The following is a 22,635-nucleotide window of genomic DNA, read 5'->3' as shown; positions in this document are numbered from 1 at the left end:
AGTGGGGAAGTTGGGGAGGCCAGAGAGGAGACGGATGCAATTTGCCCTGGATTTGGGCAGTAGGGAAATAAAAGGAAAACAGAGGTAGTATAGAAGGGTAACCAGCAACTATTTTCTAGGTAGCTTCTAAAGCTGACTGGCTCATGACGGCACTGCCAAGAACTCCCTTTATGCATCAGCATCCAAGTTGTGCCTTCAAGCTGCGTGTTTATGAATATAGTTTGTTGCAACTTGTGCTCCTGATCTTTCCCTGTTGAACACGTGACCTCCCATACTTACCCCGAACCCTTTGTTTTATTGTCACCCCTCACTGTGTTCAGTCTAATATAAGGCATGGTCCTGCAGGGGCACCCCCAACTCCCACTGACTTTAGGACACTTCATTATGGACTAGCAGCACTACCTGATATTCTACTCCTGACTCTCAATGCAGCTTCCCCAAGGCCCCCCAATCCTGACCTGCATCACCCCCTGCTATTCCAGTCCTGGGCTGCCACATAGCTTTGCTGATACCTTCAATCCTGACCTACAGCACCCCACATTCGAGACATATCAAATACATACTTTTCAGGTGCTCCTGATCAATGGTGCTGTGAATGATTCCTATACCCCACGTACAGCTCACTGGCAGAGATGTATTAAAGGCACATACTTGGAGGCATACTCAGTTACACACCTTGCCTTAACACCAGACCTTAGCTATACCTGTAAAGAACCTCATGGGGTCAGATGATTTGGAAAGGACTCACCAGTGCCCAAATGTGCTATGCAAACACAGTGAAGATTCTTCCTGACTCTCAGCAGATATAAAACAAATGAATGAAACAAAAATTCCAGACACATTGATTGCATTTTCTGCTGCAATTTCTGATCGAATTTTCAGATGTCTGAGCATTCCACAGCCCAGTGTATGTCAGCCACACTTCACCGCTGTTTTTATGTTATTAGTATTGACAGCCACTCAGTTTAAACGGAGGTTAGGATTGAAATCCTGTCTTGTCGCTTATCTCTGCCTTTTTATCTTGTTTGTTTCCTCTCATTACAGAGAAATCCTCCCTTTCATAAAGCCAGTCTGAAGACCTCAGCAAACATGCAAACAGGATGGTAAATGGATTAGCCAGGGAGGTACTCCAGGCTGAAGCCGCCTGAATAGACACTTATGGATCAATCAGCTTTGCCTTCCAAAGCTAATGGTTTGAGTTTCTCTGTCTGATTCTTACTCAGGTGATCTTGGGGCACTCTCAATAGTGTATCTGATAGAATTATATCCCCTTAGGAAATAGGGATGACAAAAGAGGGCACAGTATGTTGAAGGTGGGGAGAGAGCTAACTGCATAGTAATACTATGCTCTTCTGCAGGATTTTAACACTTATAGATTCATAGATACTAAGGTCAGAAGGGACCATTCTGATCATCTAGTCCGACCTCCTGCACAGCGCAGGCCACAGATTCTCACCCACCCACTCCTATGAAAAACCTCACCCATGTCTGAGCTATTGAAGTCCTTAAATCATGGTTCAAAGACTTCAAGGAGCAGAGAAGCCTCCCTCAAGTCAACCATGCCCCATGCTACAGAGGAAGGCGAAAAACCTCCAGGGCCTCTCCAATCTGCCCTGGAGGAAAATTCCTTCCTGACCCCAAATATGGCAGTCAGCTAAACCCTGAGCATATGGGCAAGATTCACGAGCCAGATACCCAGGAAAGAATTTTCTATAGTAACTCAGATCCCATCCATCTAATATCCCATCTCAGGGGATTTGGCCTATTTACCCTGAATATTTAAAGATCAATTACTTACCAAAATCCCATTATCCCATCATACCATCTCCTCCATAAACTTATCAAGTAGAATCTTAAAACCAGATAGATCTTTTGCCCCCACTGCTTCCCTTGGAAGGCTATTCCAAAACTTCACTCCTCTGATGGTTAAAAACCTTCATCTGACTTCAAGTCTAAACTTCCTGGTGGCCAGTTTATACCCATTTGTTCTTGTGTCCACATTGGTGCTGAGCTGAAATAATTCCTCTCCCTCTCCTATATTTATCCCTCTGATATATTTATAGAGAGCAATCATATCTCCCCTCAACCTTCTTTTAGTTAGGCTAAACAAGCCAAGCTCCTTAAGTCTCCTTTCATAAGACAAGTTTTCCATTCCTCGGATCATCCTAGTAGCCCTTCTCTGTACCTGCTCCAGCTTGAATTCATCCTTTTTAAACATGGGAGACCAGAACTGCACACAGTATTCTAGGTGAGGTCTCACCAGTGCCTTGTATAACGGTACTAAAACCTCCTTATCCCTACTGGAAACGCCTCTCCTGATGCATCCCAAAACCGCATTAGCTTTTTTCACAGCCATATCACATTGGCAGCTCATAGTCATCCTATGATCAACCAATACTCCAAGGTCCTTCTCCTCTTCCGTTACTTCTAATTGATGCGTCCCCAATTTATAACTAAAATTCTTGTTATTAATCCCTAAATGCATAACCTTACACTTCTCACTATTAAATTTCATCCTATTACTATTACTGCAGTTTACAAGGTCATCCAGATCCTCCTGTATAATGTCCCGATCCTTCTCCGAATTGGCAATACCTCCTAGCTTTGTATCATCTGCAAACTTTATTAGCACACTCCCACTTTTTGTGCCAAGGTCAGTAATAAAAAGATTAAATAAGATTGGTCCCAAAACCGATCCCTGAGGAACTCCACTGGTAACCTCCCTCCAACCTGACAGTTCGCCTTTCAGTAGGACCCGTTGCAGTCTCCCCTTTAACCAATTCCTTATCCACCTTTTGATGTTCATATTGATCCCCATCTTCTCCAATTTAACTAATAATTCCCCATGTGGCACAGTATCAAATGCCTTACTGAAATCTAGGTAAATTAGATCCACTGCATTTCCTTTATCTAAAAAATCTGTTACTTTTTCAAAAAAGGAGATTAGGTTGGTTTGGCACGATCTACCTTTTGTAAAACCATGTTGTATTTTGTCCCATTTACCATTGACTTCAATGTCCTTAACTACTTTCTCCTTCAAAATTTTTTCCAAGACCTTGCATACTACAGATGTCAAACTAACTGGCCTGTAGTTACCCGGATCACTTTTTTTTCCTTTCTTAAAAATAGGAACTATATTAGCAATTCTCCAATCATTCGGTACTACTCCTGAGTTTACAGAGTCATTAAAAATTCTTGCTAATGGGCTTGCAATTTCAGGTGCCAATTCCTTTAATATTCTTGGATGAAGATTATCTGGGCCCCCCGATTTAGTCCCATTAAGCTGCTTCAGTTTTGCTTCTACCTCAGATATGGTAATATCTGCTTCTATATCCTCCTTCCCATTTGTCATGCTACCATTATCCCCAAGATCCTCTTTAGCCTTATTAAAGACTGAGGCAAAGTATTTGTTTAGATATTGGGCCATGCCTAGATTATCTTTAACGTCCACTCCATCCTCAGTGTTAAGCGGCCCCACTTCTTCTTTCTTAGTTTTCTTCTTATTTATATGGCTATAGAACCTTTTACTATTGGTTTTAATTCCCTTTGCAAGGTCCAATTCGACTCGACTTTTAGCCTGTCTCACTCGATCCCTACATGTTCTGACCTCAATTAGGTAGCTTTCCTTGCTGATCCCTCCCATCTTCCACTCCCTGTATGCTTTCTGCTTCTTCTTAATCACCTCTCTAAGATTCTTGCTCATCCAGCTTGGTCTACAACTTCTTCCTATGAATTTTTTCCGCTTTCTTGGGATACAGGCTTCTGATAGCCTCTGCAGCTTTGATTTAAAGTAATCCCAGGCCTCCTCTCCCTTTAGATCCATAAGTTCTTCAGTCCAATCCACTTCCCTAACTAATTTCCTTAATTTTTGAAAGTCAGCCCTTTTGAAAACAAAAACCCTAGTTGCAGATTTATTTTTGTTAATCCTTCCATTTAGTTTGAACTGAATTAGCTCATGATCACTTGAGCCAAGATTGTCCCCTACAACCATTTCTTCTATGAGGTCCTCGCTACTCACCAAAATTAAATCTAAAATGGCATCCCCTCTAGTCGGTTCAGCAACTACTTGATGAAGGAATCCATCAGCTATCGCATCTAGGAAAATCTGAGCCCTATTATTATTACTAGCACTGCTCCTCCAGTCTATATCTGGGAAGTTAAAGTCTCCCATGATCATGCAGTTTCCATTAGTATTTACTTTATTAAAGACATTAAAAAGGGCTCTATCCATATCCAAATTAGATCCCGGAGGTCTATAGCACACCCCAAGCACTATCGTAGGAGAAGCTTTACTAGTTTTCTTCCCCAATGTAATTTTTGCCCAGACGGACTCTGTCTTATCCATTGCATCGCTTCTTATTTCTTTACATTCTACCTCATCATTGATATACAATGCTACTCCACCCCCTTTACCTTTGTTTCTGTCTTTCCTAAAGAGCACATACCCTTCAATACCTGTAGTCCAGTCATGACTACTATTCCACCATGTTTCTGTTATCCCTATAATATCTGGTTTCACTTCCTGCACCAGTAGCTCTAGTTCCTCCATTTTGTTACCTAGGCTCCTTGCATTGGTGTATAAACACTTGGCAAAGGCTAGGAAACGGGTGCATCACAACTGCTGTTTATTATGCCAATTATGATCATATCACTGTTGCCTTGTCCTAACCCCTGTTTGCTGGTTTATCTCACCTGTTGTGTCTCATCATCTGTTTCTGCTGCAAGCTCTTTGGAGCGGGGACTGTCACTTTCTTATGTGTGTACTATGCTTAGCCATCAGGGACCAGACTAGCCGCTGCTCTGCTCCCTGACTTACTTCTGGGCTAGGTCAACTTGGTGTGCAGGTAAGAGAATCCCCCTCAGTGCACCAGAGGTTGGTCTTAGTAGGAATCACCAGAATCGGACACCTCCTGGACTACGACCGGGAGGAATTTGGTGGATTCCCTTGTGCTTGGTCCGCACCTGGGTTCTCCATCCCTTATACGCCCCAGTGCGTAATCCAGGAGGTGTCGGCAGCTTTACTGCCCAACTCTTGGACCTTTATTGAGCGGGTTCTGCTCGCCACTACTCATCTCTCGTCAACAAATTGGAGAGAGTCCGGAGGAGGGCAACGAAAATGATTAGGGGGCTGGGGCACATGACTTATGGGGAGAGCCTGAGGGAACTGGGCTTATTTAGTCTGCAGAAGAGAAGAGTGAGGGGGATTTGACAGCAGCCCTCAACTACCTGAAGGGGAGTTCCAAAGAAGATGGAGCTAAGCTGTTCTCAGTGGTGGCAGATGACAGAACAAGAAGCAATGGTCTCAAGTTGCAATGGGGAAGGTCTAGGTTGGATATTAGGAAAAACTATTTCACTAGGAGGGTGGTAAAGCACTGGAATGGGTTACATAGGGAGGTGGTGGAATCTCCATCCTTAGAGGTTTTTAAGGCCTGGATTGTCAAAACCCTGGCTGGGATGATTTAGTTGAGGTTGGTCCTGCTTTGAGCAGGAGGTTGGACTAGATGATCTACTGAGGTCTCTTCCAACCCTAATCTTCTATGATTCCATGAGGGTGCTCCCTGCCTGTCCCTCATCCCTGGCCCTTTGAACTTTTTCATTGGGCCCCTACCCCGTGAGCCCCCACAGCTGCCCACTCTGCACACCCTGAGCCAGCTGCATGACTTGCAGCTGGTTCATTTCTGAACCGCGCCCCAGGCATATCTGTACATGCAAGTGCCATGCAATGACAGCAGCAGACCATTTGCTAAAATAAAAGCACTTGAGATGTTAAAGCAACAGAGATGAGAGAGAGAGATTAGCAGTGATGGCAAGATTTGTATATTTTAATTCCACAGGGGTGGTGTCTTGACCCACAGCTGGGGGAGTCTCCTACTTCAAGCTTTCACAAGCCATGCAAGTGGGACTCAAGTGAGTGACTGCTGTGGGAGCCATTAGAAAAGACAAGCAGCCTCTCTCTGTACTAGTGATGGGAATGGAAAGGAGGCTTTTAGGGAGGTGAGGAAAGAGCAGCAGAGATCAGTGTCCATGGTTTGCTTAACACCTGGCTGCTAGAAAACACAGATGCTCTTCCCAACTAACCACATGCTTTCAGCCCAAGCAGGCAGGGGAAGAGATCACAGCTACAAAGGAGTGAACATTTGGCTGAGCTTGTTTCAAAGCCCTGATATGAAAAGCTGATCACATAGTACCCCCGGAGCCAGATACTGCTCTGTGATGACAATGTAAATCTGAAGGAACCAACTGATGTCCAACTTTGGATTTATTTCAGGAAAACAACTGAGATCAGAGTCTGGCCCATAGTAGTACTAAATATGATGTGAAGTTACCATTAGAGGGAGGGGACTTCGTCCTTCTGTCATCAACACTTTCACTGTCCTCCTCCATCCAAGGAGGGCTGGGTTAAGCCCATAGACCAGGGCCTATGCTCCTGTCAGTGGGAGGCACTGCAGAGTATTGCTAGGTACTCCCCCTGCACTTAGCAATGTAAGTAACCTCTGCATCATATCCAGGCCTTGCCCGCTGAGGGTATTAACTCCAATACACTGCATGGCAAAATAAGGAACTAGGGACAATTCAATTCCACTTGAAATTATGCCCCACACCTGGTGTCATCATCCTCTACACCTGCACAAAGTGAGCATCAAACACACCAGGATCCAAATGATAGCATTTGACACTCCTTTTGCACTCTTCTTGTGCAGGTGTCAGTGACGACCCAGGGAGAAAGGCAGGTGAGAATCAGGCCGGGGGTCCGTGACTGTTGATTTCAATGGCAGCTAGAGGATATCCCTTCCACAACTTCTTTTGGTGTTTTACTTTTAAAATCTCATCCTGACTCCTTCACACCCCCGTCCCTTTCTTCATTCTTAAGATTCTCTCTCCTTCTCTCTCATATTGCTAAGGTAAGTTATTGCTGATGAAAGGAGCTGGGCTGGCAGCTCTGGAGAAAGAAGCCCCCTATTTAACCCCCCCAAAAAGGTACAGCAATGGCAGAGGTGGAGCAAGCTGCCCCCCACACTGCCCATTTTCCTTAGCTCTAGGGGTGAGAGGCTGAGGCTCCATGATCTACGCACTCTTTGGCCTCCGCCGTGTCTCCTGCAAGGTGGCTAGTTACTGCCAATCATAAGAGGAGCACTGGTGACTTAGACTCTTGTCCACTAGGAACTGTTCGGAGATCAACCACCACCTTTCACCCAGAAGCTACCCAACAACTATCATGGGTAGCTGCTTCTAGTCAGCACTGACCCGGCTGAGATCTGAACTACACACCAAGAACTGATAGGCTCAATATCATATTACAGCTCCCCAGGCTGGTCTCTCTTCGCACTTGCCACCATTTTTCAAACCAATATCCTCAGCCACGTGCAGCTGTTGTTCATTTGGACTTGGAAACAGTTCTAAATGAAGGTTACTATGTGCCTGAAGCTCCCCAGCACTAAAGCATGTGCCATGCCAAAATGGTGCCAAAGCTTTCCACAAACCCAGAGCTATATCTTGCAGATGTCCCAATGGCAGAAGCCTCCCCACACCTAGGACATCACAGGAAAATAGCCTGAGCCCAGAGCACTAAAATACAGCTACACCACGGTTTTGTCTTGAGTCGGCAAAGTGGCTAAGTTTAGCTCAAGCTTAGTCAGCCCATTAGCTAACCCTGATCACTCTTCCGAGTCATGCAAGAGCTAGAGTTGAGAACGACGGAATGAGGGAGTCACCAGCTGGATGAGGGAATGTGAGCTCTGACCTACATGTTCACAACCCACCCTTCCTGCCATCCTACACTAAACAGTGGCAGCAATGCCACTCCTGTGCCTGGGGCAACAGAAAGGACAAGTTCTTTCTTCTGTGATTAACTAAAAATGTTAGTGAGGAGGACACATGACAGGAGGGTAAGTGGGACCTGGGTATGAAATTAATAAGTGATATTGCTTCCTTTCCTGAGGCACAGAGGAGATGCCGTGCAGGATTTGTTACCCCGTGTGGAGTGGCATGTCATCATTATCTGTAACCACAGTCTTGCTCCAGCACACAGAGGCTCTGTTTAGCTTTCCTGGCCCAGCTGTAAGCCAGAAGTGGGGACGGTTGCCACAAGAAGCCTTTATCAGGCTGTCTGTCTTAGGGCTTTATACTGATGCTCATCACCACAGTATCTAAGACTATTCCACAGGCTCATTCGTGTGTGAGACATTTTCTGAGACACTCTCCCAGACACTCTCCCGTTCCTTCCTCCTCGGGGGCATGGCTGAGGGAGGCTGAGGGAGCTGGGATTGTTTAGTCTGCAGAAGAGAAGAATGAGGGGGGATTTGATAGCTGCTTTCAACTACCTGAAAGGGGGTTTCAAAGAGGATGGCTCTAGACTGTTCTCAATGGTAGCAGATGACAGAACGAGGAGTAATGGTCTCAAGTTGCAATGGGGGAGGTTTAGATTGGATATTAGGAAAAACTTTTTCACTAAGAGGGTGGTGAAACACTGGAATGCGTTACCTAGGGAGGTGGTAGAATCTCCTTCCTTAGAGGTTTTTAAGGTCAGGCTTGACAAAGCCCTGGCTGGGATGATTTAACTGGGACTTGGTCCTGCTTTGAGCAGGGGGTTGGACTAGATGACCTTCTGGGGTCCCTTCCAACCCTGATATTCTATGATTCTATGGATCATGTTGTTGTCGCACCCCCCATCAGTACCCAGCCTGGGAAGCTAATGATCCAACCAGTGGACCAAATTTGGTGACGAATCCTGGTCACGTGCCCCCTGAGGCACATTGCGCATAGGCAAAGAAGAAGATTCCTTCCTCCCAGTAATATTGCTCACAGGTGGGATCCAGGAGCCTCCTTGCGGACACTACTCTCGACACACTGGCCCCTCAGAAATTCATAGCAACAGCAGTGATAGAGGTTTTGGTTTTTGGAGTGGGGCACTCTAACATGTAAACCTAGAAGAGAATCTCCATTAGCTGTTAGTATAGGGCCTATGGCACACATTTGAGCAGTTTGGCTTCTGTCCAACAGAGAGCAAACGCACTCCCATGCTACAATCTTTAGCACTTAAACAGCACCTTCCATCTGAGGGTCTCAGAAGTACACCTGGCCATTCCAGGAGAGAAAGGAATTTGCAGAGGCTCGTTTTACTCCTAATTGAAAAACCAGGAAGGCAGAATGTGCAAAGCTACAATGGGACTCTGGGGAGACGAAGCATCTCCCAGTCCCAGCCTTTATACCACTGAGAGTCACCACCACCCTGTGCACAGAGAATTAAACCTCCCCACCTCTTCCCTCCCCCAGCTCCTGGCAAGGTTCTGTCTGGGCCCAGCGGGAGAGAGAATCACAGAATCCAGAGGTGCTGTTGTTTAGTTTGAAAGCAAAGCCGCTAGTGCTTGGCTGGGACATAGTGGACCAAATTCAGTGATGAATCCTGGTCACGTGCCACCTCAGGTATGTTGCATATATGCTAAGAAGAAGCTGGAACATTTTCAATAACTAAATATTGTGGTAAGAATGAATCTCCATTTTGTTATTTGGGTTGGGAGCTAGTCTCCCTTTGCTGTCCCTGCCACACTCTCCAGCTGCCCACTAACTCTCAGAGACAAATATTGTAGCATTATCCTTCCAGCTGAATAGAACTACTACCATCCATATACCAGCCTTGATCCCCCCCAGCCCAGTGCTGAGCATGTTGCTTCTGAAGCCCCATTGTCCCCTGAAGCTGTCTGTAATAACTCTCAGTGGTTTTTAGAAGCAGCCCTTTGGGTAAGCGGACATTCCTGTTTTGACTGATCCATGCACTTTCTATCTATTATATGTGTATATTGGTTTGCAGTGGGGAAAGCAATTATTGCTTTTAGCATACTTATGAGTTTAAATAAAAAATATATCTATATTGACTGTAGTTATTATGCTTGGTTTCATACAGCATAAGTGCTTCAAATAAAAATAGATTGGTTAGAGGGAATGTGCATCAGTTCCAATAATAACATGGACAGCTTCAAGAAGCGTATGAGTTTCATTTAACGTGCACTAGATTTACAAAGAATAGGAAGACACATTGGTTTAGAGGAGCTTTTCGTCTAAATTTTCTGTCTAAATGCTTCTGCAAGGTGAGGATGTTTACTGGATTTGTCAAACAGCCCTGAATGAGAGTCTCTGTGAAGAGAAGGAGATCCATTAGAGAGGTCCATGGTGATATCACTGGAGGGAAAGTAATAAAAGGAAAATGTAAGATGTCATAAAATACCTCCTAATTATTATGCATATTAGAGCATAGAATTATCTCCCTTAGGGAAGAGCTGGGAGCCCTAGTCTAGACACTTCATACTAGACTAGGTGAAGGCCAGCAGAACAGAACAGGTTCTGGTGTCTCTGCTGGTGTAGTTCTAGGTGGTTATGTGAACTCAGTGATCTCTCTATAGATAAACTGATGGGGTAAGGGAAAGGTACCCCCACCTCGAGATGTTGTGTTTGAGTTTCTATGGAGAGTGGCTAGGAAATGGTCTCATAGGAGTGTGTGCTTCCATTCCAGGACTGGCTGCTGCTGAGGGTGGCAGCAGTACCATCCTGTGGTCCTGTCCCCAAGATCACAGATTGGAGGAAGGTGGCAGCAAAGCCGGGAATATGCCTAAGGAAGAAGTGTGTGCATTTAAAGGGGCCTAGTTTAGCTTCACAAAGACTAATAACGAATCCTTAAGGATACATCTGCAAAGCAAAAATAGCTGTGCCATCATGAATCTCAGAACCCAGATCCATTGATTTGGGCTCATGCAATGGAGCTAAAAATAGCAGTGTAGACATAAAAAAAGAAAAGGAGTACTTGTGGCACCTTAGAGACAAAAGCTTATGCTCAAATAAATTTGTTCGTCTCTAAGGTGCCACAAGTACTCCTTTTCTTTTTGCGAATACAGACTAACACAGCTGCTACTCTGAAACTTTTTGTAGTGATAATCAAGGTGGGCCATTTCCAGCAGTTAACAAGAACGTCTGAGGAACAGTGGGGGGTGGGGTGGGGGGGAGAAATAACATGGGGAAATAGTTTTACTTTATGTAATAACTCATCCACTCCCAGTCTCTATTCAAGCCTAAGTTAATTGCATCCAGTTTGCAAACTAAATTCCAATTCAGCATCTCTCGCTGGAGTCTGTTTTTGAAGTTTTTTTGTTGAAGAATAGCCACTCTCAGGTCTGTAATCGTGTGACCGGAGAGATTGAAGTGTTCTCCGACTGGTTTTTGAATGTTATAATTCTTGACGTCTGATTTGTGTCCATTTATTCTTTTACGTAGAGACTGTCCAGTTTGACCAATGTACATGGCAGAGGGGCATCGCTGGCACATATCACATTGGTAGATGCGCAGGTGAAGGAGCCTCTGATAGTGTGGCTGATGTGATTAGGCCCTAAGATGGTGTCCCCTGAATAGATATGTGAACAGAGTTGGCAACAGGCTTTGTTGCAAGGATAGGTTCCTGGGTTAGTGGTTCTGTTGTGTGGTGTGTGGCTGCTGGTGAGTATTTGCTTCAGGTTGGGGGGCTGTCTGTAAGCAAGGACTGGCCTGTCTCCCAAGATCTGCGAGAGTGATGGGTCGTCCTTCAGGATAGGTTGTAGATCCTTGAGGATGCGTTGGAGAGGTTTTAGTCGGGGGCTGAAGGTGATGGCTAGTGGCATTCTCTTGTTTTCTTTGTTGGGCTTGTCCTGTAGTACATGACTTCTGGGTACTCTTCTGGCTCTGTCAATCTGTTTCTTCACTTCAGCAGTCGGGTATTGTAGTTGTAAGAATGCATGATAGAGATCTTGTAGTCGTGTGTCTCTGTCTGAGGGGTTGGAGCAAATGCGGTTATATCGTAGAGGTTGGCTGTAGACAATGGATCGTGTGGTGTGATCTGGATGAAAGCTAGAGGCATGTAGGTAGGAATAGCGGTCAATAGGTTTCCAATATAGAGTGGTGTTTATGTGACCATTGCTTATTAGCACCGTAGTGTCCAGGAAGTAGATCTCTTGTGTGGACTAGTCCAGGCTGAGGTTGATGGTGGGATGGAAATTGTTGAAATCATGGTGGAATTCCTCAAGGGCTTCTTTTCCATGGGTCCAGATGATGAAGATGTCATCAATGTAGCACAAGTAGAGTAGGGGCATTAGGGGATGAGAGCTGAGGAAGCCTTGTTCTAAGTCAGCCATAAAAATGTAGGCATACTGTGGGGCCATGTGGATACCCATCGCAGTGCCGCTGATTTGAAGGTATACATTGTCCCCAAATGTGAAATAGTTATGGGTGAGGACAAAGTCACAAAGTTGAGCCACCAGGTTAGCCGTGACATTATCGGGGATACTGTTCCTGATGGCTTGTAGTCCATCTTTGTGTGGAATGTTGGTGTAGAGGGCTTCTACATCCATAGTGGCCAGGATGGTGTTTTTAGGAAGATCACCGATGGATTGTAGTTTCCTCAGGAAGTCAGTGGTGTCTCGAAGATAGCTGGGAGTGCTGGTAACGAAGGGCCTGAGGAGGGAGTCTACATAGCCAGACAATCCTGCTGTCAGGGTGCCAATGCCTGAGATGATGGGGCATCCAGGATTTCCAGGTTTATGGATCTTGGGTAGCAGATAGAATACCCCAGGTCGGGGTATGTGTAGACATACAGGTTCTGGCTGAAGCCTGGCTCCAAGACCTTCCCTCCTCCCCCCAAGTCTCAGAGCCTGGGCTTCAGACCAAACCCCACCATCTACACTGCTATTTTTAGCCCTGTAATACGAGCTTAAGTCAGTTGACCAGGGCTCTGAGATTCACTGCCACGGTGCATTGGGTTGTTTTGGTTTTTTTTGTTGTTTTTTGCAGCATAGGCGTACCCTTAGATCCCTTAGTTGCTGGCCTTGCATAGCTAGGAACACCTCTGGCCCTGAATCACCAGACCCATGGTGTGGATTTGCTGTAACTTTATGTTGGATGGATGGGGGGGAAGATTTGGGTGCAGGGTACCCCTTTTAGGGAACAGGAAGAAAAAGGCCCTATTTCAAGGTCTTCAGATTGCTCTGCTCTCCCTTCTGTTGCATTTCTGCTGCCATGAAGACACAGGCAGCAGAAAGAAGGATTGTATTTGTCCATCTGAGCACACAGCTTTGACACTGAAATCCAGGCGTATATGTTCACATCCGGTGGCCCTGAAGAGGGATGTTTCCTGTAGCTGGAAGACCCCTCTTCTGTCTCCACCATGGGATCCTGATGTTCAGGCTGGGATCTGATCCCCCACCAAAGCCCTTGAAAGCTCCCTACTCATGGGCCATCAGTCCCTCATGGGACTAGCTGTTCCCAGCAAGCAGCATTCACAGGAGACCTTTACAGGAACTTGCAGATTGAAGCACAGCAGAAGCTGTGAGAAAGCAATGGGAGGCCGTTCAATGGGGAATTTCTATTTGCAGTGTGTGAAGCCTGGACATGGGGTTTTCCTTCACCCACCCATTCCCCACTAGGAAAAGTATTTAAATAGAGGACCCCAAACAGAACAAGCTGCATGACTTGCACCCATACTGCCTTGACGTATACTCTCCCTGGAAATCTCAAGCTAAGAGCAGTGGATTCTATCCAGGCATAGACTGGAGACCTCTAAGGAATAGCAAGATATGCTGCTAGTGTCTCAGTAAGGAGTGTTCTTCCCTCCATCATGCTGCTGCTGACCATTTTGTGTCTCAAATAAGAAATAATCTTGCACTCTACTGTTCAAACCTTCGGTTCTGATTTGGGCTGTCAATCACAGTTAACTCAAACGATTAACTCAAATCTGATTAAAACTGACTAATCAATTTTAATGGCACTGTTAAATAATAGAATACCAATTTATAAATATTTTTCTACATTTTCAAATATATTGATTTCCATTACAACTCAGAATAAAGTGCTCACTTTATTATTTTTATTACAAATATTTGCACTGTAAAAAAAGATAGAAGACCTAGTATTTTTCAGTTCACCTCATATAAGTACTGTAGTGCAATCTTTGTCATGAAAATGCCACTTACAAATGTAGCTTTGTTTTTGTTACATAACTGCACTCAAAAACAAAGCAATGTAAAACTTTAGTCTACTCAGTCCTCTTCTTGTTCAGCCAATCGCTAAGACAAACAAATTTACATTTATGGGAGATAATGCTGCCTGCTTCTTATTTACAATATCACCTGAAAGTGAAAACAGGTGTTTGCATAACACTTTTGTAGCTGGCATTGCAAGGTATTTACTTGCCAGATATGCTAAACATCCGTATGTCCCTTCTTGCTTCAGACACCATTCAAGAGGACATGCTTCCATGCTGATAATGCTTGTTTTTAAAAAAAAAAAGTATTAGTTTGTGACTGAACAACTTAAGGGAAAATTGTACGACTCCTGCTCCATGGAGTCACCCACATTCTGCCATATATTGTGTTATGACAGTTTTGAATGACAACCAAGCACATAGAAAAGGAGTACTGGTGGCACCTTAGAGAGACTAACAAATTTATTAGAGCATAAGCTTTCGTGAGCTACAGCTCACTTCATCGGATGCATCCGATGAAGTGAGCTGTAGCTCATGAAAGCTTATGCTCTAATAAATTTGTTAGTCTCTCTAAGGTGCCACCAGTACTCCTTTTCTTTTTGCGAATACAGACTAACACGGCTGCTACTCTGAAACCTGTAACCAAGCACATGTTCAATTTAAGAACACTTTCACAGCAGATGTGACAAAATGCAAAGAAAGTACCAATGTGAGATTTCTAAAGATAGCTACAGCACTCCACCCAAGGTTTAAGAAGCTCTTCCAAAATCTGAGAGGGATAAGGTCTGGAGCATGCTTTCAGAAGTCTTAAGACCAACACTCTGCTGCAAAAACTACAGAACCTAAACCACCAAAAAAGAAAAATCAACTTTCTGTTGGTGGCATCTGACACAGATGATGAAAATGAATGTGCATCAGTCTGCACTACTTTGGATAATTATCAAGCAGAACTCATCAGCATGGAAACATCCTCTGGAATGGGGGCTACCTGTTTGGCTATGTGAGTGATGCTGATGCAGTTGTCAAAGCATTGAGGGGGTGCTGATTGGCTAGTGAGGAGACTGACTTCTCATCTATTGGGATATTCCATTTGATAGCAGATGCTATCAACGCAAAGCTTTCTGAAGATTGTAAAGAAGTTTTAAAACAAGTTTATGAGCTCTTCTTTGTCCTTCATATGCAATAGGAGAAATGGAAATAAAGTGGAATACTCAAACAACTCAGGACTGGTGCCACTCTACATCCCTTGCGGAGTGCTCATTGTGAAAAGGCAAGGGACAGAGTTAGTTATTTGGGGCGATCTTAACTCTGAATTGTCAGACTTTCCATTGTTGTTTTGTTTTAACATAATTGATTTTAACTTAGAATTTCCTGGCTTTCCAGCATTTGGGTATTTTTATCTATTGCCTATCTATAATGTGTAGGGGGAAAAGCTGTGTGATCAGGAGGGAGTTCAATTTGAGTGACATATGCTGGAGGCTTCTGCTACTGGTACTCAAACATCCTTGGAATTTCTTAGTATTATAGCTGACAATTTCCTAACAAAAAGTTTTGCATACAACACCAGGAAATTGTATATTAGCCCTCATCTTGACAGATAGAGGAATTGGTCACAGACATAAAAATTAGTGGTAGTTTAGGTATAAGAGATCATCACCTGATTACATTTGCAATGTGCAAACTGAATAAAGTCCCAACTAGCTATATATGTACTTGGTGCTTTAAAAAGGGACCAATTTTACAAATTTGTGAACTGAAAACATTTATGAACCAAATCAGCAGGGAGGAAAAATATAAACAGAAAAAATTGAATGATAATAGGGAATTGTTAAAAACCCTTTACTTGGTGCTCAAAGAGCCACAATCCCAAAAATCAAGGGAAAAGGCTGTAATGTCTTAAACTGATCTGGCTTAGAGGGAAATTGAGGGCAGCTACAGAAAATAAAAAAAAGAAAAAGGGAAATTGATAATGAATATAAATCAGAAGCTAGGGATTGTAGTATATTAATAAACAAAGCAAAGGGACACCAGGAGAAATCTACGGCCAGCAGAGTTAAGGACAGTAGAAGAGTTGTTGGGTTTTTATTAATAAAACAAAGAATTGTAACAATAGTATTGTTCCATTTCTAGGTGGAAATGGTAGATTCAATATAATGCAGAGAAGGCAAAAAAGAGTTCAATAAATATTCCTGTTGCTATTTTGGAAGACAATCAGCTGATCTAGTCATATAGTATGATGATGATGACAACACTTAAGTTAGTAGGTCCAGAGAACTTGCATCCAAGAGTGATAGACAGAGCTGGGCAAGGAGCTCACTGGACTGTTATGCTGAATTTCAGTAAGACTTGGAACCCTGGGAATGTTCCAGAAAACTGGAAGAAAACTAATGTTGTACCAATATTTAAAAAGGGTAAATGGGATGACCCAGCTAATTATAGGCCTTTCAATCTGACATCAATCCCAAGCAAGACTCCATTAATAAAGAATTAAGGGAAGGTAATATACTTGATGTCAACGAACAGGGGCTTGTAGAAAAAAAATATCCTATCAAACTAACTTGATTTTTATGAGATTACAATAGCATTGATGTAATATATTTAGGGCTTGTCTAAACGAACACTTAATTCACAGCAAGCTGGTGTATAAATCTACCCCACACAAGCCTGCTGCACACTGAGCAGCCACATGGACCCTGCTGCCATGCACTAGAAGTTTACTCCTGTTTCAAAGCAAGTTAGATCAAAGTGCACTATAGAATTTGTAGGGCACTGCAGTAGAGTCTACATGGACACTTAGTGTGCAGTACACTAACGTAGGGCAGATTTACTCTCCAGCTTGCCACAAACTAATTGTTAATTCAGACAAGACTTTAGACTTCTGTATGGCATTTAACTTGGTATCGGATGACATTTTGGCGAAAAAACCCTTGAACAATACAAAATTAACGTGTCAGATATTAAGTGGATTAAAAACTGGCTAACTGATAATTCTCAAAATGGAATTGTAAATACGGAATTGTCATGGAGTGGATGTGTTTCTAGTGGGATCCTACAAGGATCAATTCTTAGCTCTACATTATTTAGCATTTTTATCAATGACCTGGTAGAAAACAAAATAGTCACTGATAAAGTGTGAAGATCATGCAAATGTTGGGGGAAATGGTAAATGTGGAATGAAGAGGACTGGTCACTGATACAGAGGGATATGGATTGCTTGGTAAGCTGGGAGCAAATAGGGTGGGTTTTAACACACTAAATGCATACATCCAGGACCAAAGAATGTAAGCTATGCTTACAGGATGGGAGACTCTATCCTTGGAAGCTGCGACTCTGAAAGAAATGGGGCGGGGGTCATGATGATCAACTGAACATGAGCTCCCAATGCAGTGCTATGGCCAAAAGCGCTAATGTGATCCTGGGATGCATAAACCAAGGAATCTCAAGCAGGATTAGAGAGGTTATTTTGTACCTCTGGATTTGGCATTGATGTGACCACAGCTGGAATACTGGGTCCAGTTCTAGTGACCACAATTCAAGAAGGATGTTGATAAACTGGAGACTGTTCAGCAAAAAGCCACCCACATGGATTAAAACATTAGAAAACATGTGTTCTCATGATTGGGCTCCTTGAGTCTATTTAGACTAACAAAGAGAAGGTTAAAGAGTGACTTGATTACCGTCTGGAAGTATCTACATGGGAAACAAATATTTAACAATAGGCTCTTCAATCTAGCAGAGTACAATGGCTGGATGTTCAAGCTAGACAAATTCAGATGGGGGAGAAGGTGTAAATTTTTTTAACATTGGAACAATTGATCAAGGGTCATTCTCCACTACTAGCAATTTTTAAATCAAGACTGGAGGTTTAAGATAATTCTCATTGGACGTAGATCCGATTTGGGGGAAGTTCCATGGACGGTGTTATACAGGAGGTCAGACTAAATGACTACAGTGATTCCTTCTGGTCTTGGAATCTATTACTACAATACTCCAATAAAGTTTTCAGCAGACTATATTAATATGTCTTTGCCCCAGACTTTACAAGGCTGTGTGCCTTGGAATATCCATAAAATGTGATTACACTTCAGCTGTTAACTAGTATTTACAGAAAAGCCAGATTTTATAAGTGGCAAATGTTCATTGTCTTAGCCAGGTGTTTGATTGTGGGATTTCAGGGCAGAAAGTGCCTCTGATAAGGAGACAGTGTTCTGTGTCATGATTTAGAGCTGGTTGAAGATTGTCAAAACATTTTTCTGTCAGAAAATGGTTTATTTGACAAAGCCAACATTTGTGAAAAAAGTGTCCATTTTTGTCCAAACAAAAATAAATCAGGTTTTTTTTTTTAAAATTGCCAAAAAAAATTCTTGAAGGAAAAAACAATGCCTTTTGTAGGGGAAAAGGTCCTTTCCTGACCAGCTCCACCCATGATATTTGCATTGCAGACTGTGCACACTACATGTGTGTTCTATATTTGTATCATACAATAGAGATCCATTGTATGTTACAAATATAAAATGCAGGCATAGTGTATGTACGCTCATGTCTCCCTCTACTGGCTAGCCCTGTGACTAAAACAGCCTGCAACTTACAGCTAAGGAAGTTTACAGTTCAAGCAGCAGAGGCTTGTCCCAATTTGGATCCCTGATGATGATCATCGTGTCTGTATGCATGCAGCCCTCCTTTATTACACAAACTTTAATCTCCCTTGACTTGATTAGGCAGAGCACCTCTATGCCTTTTCAGTAGGAGGCAGAGCTGCATTCTGGTCTGCTTTTAACCACAGGGGGTTTGCTGTAAGTTGGTGATGGGCCCCAAGCTGTCACCACCAGATCTGGATCAGCATCTAAGCTACTCAGAGACTGTTTGCATCTGGGGTTGGGGCCAGACCCATCTCTACCGTGATGAAAGGCAATCGTGAAGGAATCCTCAAACGCCTAGTTAAATGTGTCTCTTGAGAGGTGAGCTACCCTACCGAAATAGGGTAGCCTTGTTCAGAGTCTCAAAGCAAAAGGTATTAGCCCTTGGAGTCAAGCCCGGTGTCTGCCACCTGGCTTTCCACCACCACCCACCTGACCCCAGGGGGATGGGTTCCAGGCCAGAAAGGGTGGAGCAAAATTGGCCTAGAGGAACCCACAGGCACAGCTGGAGGTCAGCTCCTTTGTCTCTGTAGTCACATCATTTGCATAGCAATCCACACTGCTTTGCTTCCACAGTATGATGTGTCAACACTGGTGCTTGTGCAAGTGGGTGCACACATCCCATTTTTATTTGCCACACCAAGCCTTGGCTGGATTCCTGGCAGCTGACTGCCACAGCATGGTCCAAAGAACGGCCTGAGCAGCCGTCACAGGCACTGTACCGTGACCCCATGTGGAGATTTAGTGAACGCAGAGTGAAAGTGCAGGAGCTGTGCATCTCTTGGAGCAGATATTCTGCTCACACATGGGAGGGTTTTCTTCTCAGCAGCGATGGATAAGCATCATTGACCAGTGGAGATGGGCAGCTGTACAGTGCAGAGAGAGGGAGTGGCCATTCTCTCTCTTTCTTTCTCCACGGCCAACCAAAACATTGCTCCCTTCATTTGCCACCTTGCACTGCTTGCTGCTTCCCAGCCCAGCTCATAGGATCTGCTTCCCATTTGCACACAGAAAATGAGCAATTCCATAGCTGGCTCTCCATAGCGCTCAGCACTACCATCTCAGTGTGCTCCTTAGGCCCGTTACATAGTCACACGCTCAGTCACACCAAGTCATAAATTTGGCTGATAGCATGTCATGGAGCCAGGCACAATGGGCAAGTGCTGAGCAAACTACAGATCCACACACCTCAATCAATGCCCCTCACTCCTGAGCAGCAAACCTCCCCCCGCCCCATACACAGATAGCACTGAGGTTATGTTAATATTGAGTGAGTGCATTTACCTTGCATCATCTCATGGGTCTGGCTGCTTTTGGCACAAGCACAGCAGCAGAGACTTCTGGGAACCCTTCTTTCAGGTGGTCTCATCCATTAACCTGATTGAAGATGCAGAGCACACTTCTAAGGACTTTATCACCTTTAACTTAACACCCCAGCAAGGGCTGTTAGTATCATTATCCCCATTTTACAGAGGGAGAAACAGACCAAAGTCAAAAGTGGATGCTAATTTCAGGGTGCCCACTTGGAGACCGGTTGGGCTTGATTGACAGAATTGCTGAATCCCAAATCAAGCCAGCCAACTTCAGTGAGAGGGTAACAGGGGCACAACCCAAGTTTTCCTGAGGATGGGGCCAGAACTCTCCCTTCCCTAAGTCCCACCCCATACTCTCTCCCACATACTCTCCCTCTGCCCCCAGAGCTATACAATCCCCCTGAACCCAGCTCTATGCCTATTCCCCTCCTCCTGCCCCACACCCAGCTCTGAACTCTCCCTTCTGTACCCATCCCCACGGTCTCCCCACCCCAAACCCAGCCCTGAGCTCTCACCAGAGAGGCAGTCAGGCTGAAGAGCACCATTCCCACCAGGAGCCAGGCAGTTCTGGGAGCCCCAGGTCCCACTCTTCTGTAACATCTCCACTTCCTGATAAAGCACCACAAACCTTGATCCAAATTCTCCCACCCTCCTGGGCACCAGGAGACATGCCCAGTGCCCATGAGCATCCAAATGACTGCAAAGATAGGGACCCAAGCAGGCAAATGCACCATGCAAATTTGGCTCAGCCACATTTCCATCATGACAGAGGTGTCTAGGCCAAACTTCTAACCCCAGGCAGGGGCCAAGGGAGGGCCTGTTCACTCTCTATCATATCCCTGATGTGTAAACAATTGCACTCACCATCAGAGCATTCCCCATCATCAGGGCATGACATAAGAGGGGACTGCATCTCTAATGCTGCCCATTGATCATATCTTCAGCCCCATGCTGGCCTGTCTGGACCTTCAATGGCCCAGCCCTCCAGCCAGGTCACCTCTTAAATTCAATCCCTTTCCAGGGTAAGAAAAGTCCAACTGTAAATCCAAGTAAATGTCCAAACCAAGAATTCTTCTACCCCTCTTGAGCTACACCAGAGGGCTCTGCTCTTTGCCCTTACTCCTGGGCCCTACAGAGTTCTTCTGTACTGCTTCATCCTGGCAGGTTACCCCACTGCATCCCTTCCCTAGGGACTCCACCAGCTTCTCTCAGGAATATCCCTCCTTCTTTCAGGGTCCCACACAGGAGCCTGACCTGCTCCCTGTGGTTCGCTCCAGCCTGACTTCACCCAGCCTTCCCCCAAAGTGGGGCCTCCCCTTATTTCTGTCTCCTAGGTCTATGACTGAGTTCTCTTCCTTCTCTATGTAGTTCTCCCTGACCCTTCCACAGCTGGGATCACTAATTGTAATTGAGTCCTCATGGGGGGATGGAAGGGATCAGTGCTAGGTCATAGGCAAGACTGAGCCTCACTCTCTTAAAGGGCCAGCCAATCTATGACAGGATGCTCCGCACTTGAGAGCTCACTAGTGCGGCATCCAAAGTTAGTGGACAATTTTGAAAACTTTAGTCTAAGGGCATGTGTACATGCGGGGTAATGCGCCCTACAGGGCTGTGATTTCTAAAGCATACTGTTGTGTTGCACTTTAATTGGTCCATGTAGATGCTGTTGGTGCATCTTAAGTGTTCCCTAGGGCACTTTAACACAGGACTGTTTCAAGCAGCTCTACATTAAAGCACAGGAGGGACCATTAGACATACATCCACAGGATCCACTTGGACCAATTAATGTGCAACATGTTAGCGAGCTTTAGAAATCACACCCCGTAGTGTGTATCTGTGGCACCTGCAGCCTTATGTACATTATGCTCAGATCAGACCATGGCTGTCCAGAGAGGGTGTGAGGGTCAGTTTGCCCCAGGCCCTGTTTGAGCAGGTCCCTAACTGAGTGGCGCTGCAACCTGGAGCACCGGATTGCAACAGCATTCCCTGAAATTTGACCCGGCAGCCCCCCTGTTACAACCTGAGTGGTGCCACAAAAAGTTAAAGTGAGAGCGATGCAGCTGTGTGTATTGTACCATGTCAAACATTTCTGGGGGCACCCCTGGTGCACATTATCCCACCCTGTAAATAAGCCCTAATGACATTCCTGAGGACACAATGTGAGTCTCTGACACAGCTGGGACTAGAACCCAGGAGTCCAGTGTCTGGTCCCCTACTCTAATCACTAGGCACACTCTCTCCCTCTCTCTGAATGGAGACCGAGGGATGTTTTTATTCCCCTTTGGTTCTCTGTCAGTGTAGTTCTGAGCAGATAGGTTTAAAGGACCCTTGTCCATACTGCTTTGTATTTTTTAAATTGTTCTTTCCTACATTCCTCCTGTTACATTTTATCTCCAGCATGATCTAAAGCAGCAGCTATTGAGCCTGCATCTAAATCTGATCAAACTCTTGCTCTCCCTGTGGTGATAGGGGACAATCTTTACTGCCAGTCTCTCTGCTGCCTCACCTCCTGACACAATATTATTTCATCGTAACCTGTCCAGTGAGCAGATTGCCTCCTTGGCCACAGCACAGTCTCTGTACAAAGCCTGCTCTATTGATTCTGACACTGCGCTGGTGCGCACAGGGCGATTCCAGGAGATGAGGGATCGATGAGAGCATAATTGCTCCCTTGCAGTCAGAACCAGGG

The 22,635-nt window shown here is 44.7% G+C and overlaps 1 protein-coding gene across 1 annotated transcript in view; it reads right to left on the bottom strand.

The window, feature by feature from the left end:
* Positions 1-21,271, bottom strand: part of NRXN3 (neurexin 3) — a 1,462,434-nt gene extending 1,441,163 nt beyond the window's left edge. Inside the window, exons 1-2 of the mRNA XM_043516016.1 lie at positions 20,811-21,271; positions 19,918-20,010 (exon numbers count right to left, since the gene is read on the bottom strand). The gene's annotated coding sequence lies outside the window, so the exon portion shown is untranslated. The remainder of the gene's footprint in view (positions 1-19,917; positions 20,011-20,810) is intronic.
* Positions 21,272-22,635: the final 1,364 nt, after the last annotated feature.

The sequence above is a fragment of the Dermochelys coriacea genome, chromosome 6 (assembly GCF_009764565.3).
Source record: "Dermochelys coriacea isolate rDerCor1 chromosome 6, rDerCor1.pri.v4, whole genome shotgun sequence".
Classification (NCBI taxonomy): Eukaryota; Metazoa; Chordata; order Testudines; family Dermochelyidae; genus Dermochelys; species Dermochelys coriacea.
The sequence above is the reverse complement of the archived record's forward strand: the minus strand, read 5'-3'. Positions and strand labels throughout refer to the sequence as shown.